Raw genomic sequence first — 4,178 nt, forward strand, 5'->3', positions numbered from 1 at the left:
CACTGAAGGGCAAACAGAGGAAATAGGTCCAGCAAAGAGATTTAGAAGAAGAGGTTCCAGGGGCCAAGCTGAGAAGAAAAGGCAGGTCAAGTAGGCAGTAGTCAGTAAGCCTGAGAGGCAGTCCCTAGCATTAGCAATTGGTAGGTCATGGCTTGGGTGACCAACTTGTCCTATTTTGCTTGGAACTTTCTGTTTTAGCACTGAAAATCCCACATCCTGGGAATGCCCTCAGTGTTGGCACTGACAGCTGGTGACTCTACTGCTGTCCTCACCAAGAATGATGTCAAGAAAAGTTTAGCTTGCAAAGTGACTAACTTCCAGAGACATTATTTTCCCAATGAGCTGATAAACCTATGTCCTAGCTGGATCCTCTTTGAATCACTCCAAGCATAATAGCAACATGAAGCCCTCTCTTTGTATAGCCCTTGACCATTATGTAACCTCATTCCATCCTTACACAACCCTGTGAGGTAGGAGTTCATAGCCCTAATTTTATAAGAGTGGAAACTGAGAGGTTAAGTGATTTGACTAAGCTCTCATGACAAGTAAGTAGCAAAGAGAGGCTCAACTTCAAGCCTTATATCTCCAGAAGCACATGCTCCAGCTGCCTCCACAGCTCTGCTTGTGTATGTCTATAGTCTAGGATGCTGGGCTTGAGGCTGTTGCGACTGTGGCTCATTGTAGAGTCAGGCAGAGCCCGTGAGATTCTTGGGAGCATGGAAGGAGTCCCACAACTATGTGCAGGTCAGTACAGAAGGAGTAAGGCTGCAGGTTCAGACAAAGGCCGACATATAAACTGAAGCCATCAAAATTTTGTAAGAGGGGCCATATTCTATGCAATAGCTGGGCACTTTTTATTTTTTGGCTGCACTGTGTGACTTGCAGGATCTTAGTTTCCTGACCAGGGATTGAACCTGGGCCCCAGTAGTGAAAGCACCAAGTCCTAACCCCTGGACTGCCAGGGAATTCCCAATAGCTGGGCTCTTTAAGATATTTTTTTATTGTGGTAAAATATGCATAACATAACATTTACCATTTTTACCATTCTAACCATTAAGTGTACAATTCAGTGGCATTAAGTATATTCACGATGTTGTACAATCATCACTGCTATCCATTTCCATTACTTTTTCATCATCCCCAACAGAAACTCTGTACCCATTAAAGAATAACTCCCCATTTCCTCCTCCCCTTAGATGCTGGTAATCTCTATTCTACTTTCTGCCTCTATGAGTTTGCATATTCTAGGTACCTCATGTAACTGGAATCATACAGCATTTGTCCTTCTGTAACCGGCTTCTTTCACTTAGCGTAATGTCCTCAAGGTTCAATCACATTGTAGCACGTGTCAGAGTTTCCTTCCTTTTTATGGCTGAATAATATTCTTTTGTATAAATGCGACATTTTGTTTTTCATTCATCTGTTGCTGGATGGGCTCTTTTCATATTCTTATACTTCTAATAAAGATAATCATATATTTCTGATGTTTTTAAGTGTCATTTTAGAGACAACAAGATACTATATGCCTCCTGAAGAAAGAAGACCATGCCACCTATGAAGTATCCTTCCCCCCAAAATAAAACTCAAATTTGCTCAAGCCTCTAGATCTATTTACCAATTTATAGGAAATACAGAGGCCAGAGTATCATATTAAACTACCCCATGGGGATGCAATCAACAAAGTCCAGATTGTGGAAAATCTGTAGGATAAATGACCTAGTTTCTCCCACAAATGAGTTGTGAGGGAAAAAAGGAAGAGATAGAAGAGAAACCTGTAGGTTAAAAGATACTTAAAAGTCACATCCTGCAAATATTCTTGCTATTCTGATTTTATAATAATCAGAGCAGGCTAAGAATTTGCTACACTAAGACCATGCATGTGTCCCCAGACCTAGTTCTTTCCCTAGGTCTGGTTTTATAAGTGCTGGTGATAAATCAAGCCTGATTTATATAACGCATCTTATGTGGGAAATGTCTGTGACTCTAGGTATCTGATCAACCTCGAGAAATTATAGCACAACTATTGTAATAACTTTTTTTTTTTTTTTTAAATATTTTATTTATTTATTTATTTATGGCTGTGTTGGGTCTTCGTTTCTGTGTGAGGGCTTTCTCCAGTTGCGGCGAGCGGGGGCCACTCTTCATCGCGGTGCGCAGGCCTCTCACTATCGCGGCCTCTCTTGTTGCGGAGCACAGGCTCCAGACACGCAGGCTCAGTAATTGTGGCTCACGGGCCCAGTCACTCCGCGGCATGTGGGATCCTCCCAGACAAGGGCTGGAACCCGTGTCCCCTGCATTGGCAGGCAGATTCTCAACCACTGCGCCACCAGGGAAGCCCTGTAATAACTTTTGAAGATAACCCTTGCTAATTTGATGATTACCAGTTGCCATTAAACGAATTGTAAAAAAAAAAAAAGTCAACTAACTGCAACATGTGAATCTTGATTCAAACAAACAAGCAATTAAAAAAAAAAACTTTATGGAGATAATTGGAAATTTGAACATTTATGATTTGATGATATTAGGGAATTATTATTAAAAAACTTCAGGTGTGACAATGGTATGTGGTGTTGTTTAAAAAATAATCCTTATCTTCTAGACATACACACCAAAATGTTTTCAGATGAAGTGATATGATATCTGGGATTTGTTTTAAAGTTACAGTTATAGGAGGGAGTATAGTTGAAACAAGTTTTCCAGGAGTTGATTGAAGCTGTGTGATGCATACTCAAGGGTTTGTTATATTATTTCGTTTATTTTGTCTCTGTTTGAACTTTCCCAAGTTAAACTTTTTTATGTCATTTCAGAGACATGCTCCTTTTTTGGGGCTGATACTCGGCAGGTACTCTCTTCGAAGAATTTAGCTTCAAGTTTCCTAGAGAGGGAAACTTGCACCCACACTGCACCCACACTGCAAGTGTCTATGTAAAGAAATAAAGGATCTTCGGCTAATGCATTTTGAGGAACAATATTCAACGTGTGCTCTTGTCACCTGAACATCACTTGCTATCACACAGATATGCAATTCCGTGGGCTTTACAAAAAACTGGCTTGTTTATTTGAGATCCTTTCTGGAGTGTCATATTGTGGTAGCTTACTGTGTGACGAGTATCATCAAGCTTTACCTGTGCCATTACTTCTAAGCCTCACAATAACTCTATGACTTACACATTATTATCAGCCTCCATTTTACAGATAAGGAGAGTCAGAGAGATTAATAAGGGCTAACACTTATTAACCACTTACTACCTGTCAAGTACTAGGCTAATTGCTTTAAATGAATTTGCTTGTTTTATCCTCTCACACTCTTATGAGGTAGGCACTATTATTATCCCCATTTTATAGATGGGGCAATTGAGGCTTAGAGAGGCTAAGGAACTTGCCAGCAGCTGCTAGACCACGTGTCCTCTCAAGTCGTGTGGCCCCAAAGCCCATGCTCTTTCCACTCTGCCCAGGACACAGCCCAGCAGAGTGACTCAGAGCAAGCATTCCGGGCTCTGCTATTTGTTAGCCGTGTGGCCTTGGGCAAATTATTTCATCTTCCTCAGCCTGGTTTCTAATCTGCAAAATGGGGATAAGAACATCACCTCCCGGGCTTCCCTGGTGGTGCAGTGGTTGAGAATCTGCCTGCCAATGCAGGGGACACGGGTTCGAGCCCTGGTCTGGGAAGATCCCACATGCCGCGGAGCAACTAAGCCCGTGAGCCACAACTACTGAGCCTGCGCGTCTGGAGCCTGTGCTCCGCAACGGGAGAGGCCGCGACAGTGAGAGGCCCGTGCAACGCGATGAAAAGTGGCCCCCGCTCGCCGCAACTGGAGAAAGCCCTCGCACAGAAACGAAGGCCCAACACAGCCAAAAATAAATAAATAAATAAATAAATAAATTTATTTTAAAAAAAAAGAACGTCACCTCCCTAATAGGGTGAGGATGAGGACTAAATGGGACAATGCCGGCCAAGGGGTTAGCTTAACGCTGACCCATAGTGAAGGCTCAATTGCTGTAAGGGATATTTATTATTACCAGGTTTCTCCCTTAGGGGCTTCTCGACTCGAGTCAGATTGCTTTAGGAGCTTAGGAATTTTCTGGAAAAACTGGCGTTTCCGTGGTCATCTGGGCTATTTTATGTGGACACTGCTGTGACGTTTTTCTTTGAGGGGTGGATGGGGCTTTACTTTTAC

General features: G+C 42.4%; 1 non-coding gene across 1 annotated transcript; it reads left to right on the top strand.

Annotated features, from left to right (window-relative positions):
* Nucleotides 1–1,804: 1,804 nt before the first annotated feature.
* LOC114238132 (small nucleolar RNA SNORA72) lies at nucleotides 1,805–1,936 on the top strand. Its single transcript, XR_003623549.1, has one exon. It is a non-coding gene; the product is annotated as a small nucleolar RNA SNORA72 (small nucleolar RNA).
* The last annotated feature ends 2,242 nt before the right edge of the window (nucleotides 1,937–4,178 follow it).

This window comes from Balaenoptera acutorostrata, chromosome 20, assembly GCF_949987535.1.
Source record: "Balaenoptera acutorostrata chromosome 20, mBalAcu1.1, whole genome shotgun sequence".
NCBI classification, from domain to species: Eukaryota; Metazoa; Chordata; class Mammalia; order Artiodactyla; family Balaenopteridae; genus Balaenoptera; species Balaenoptera acutorostrata.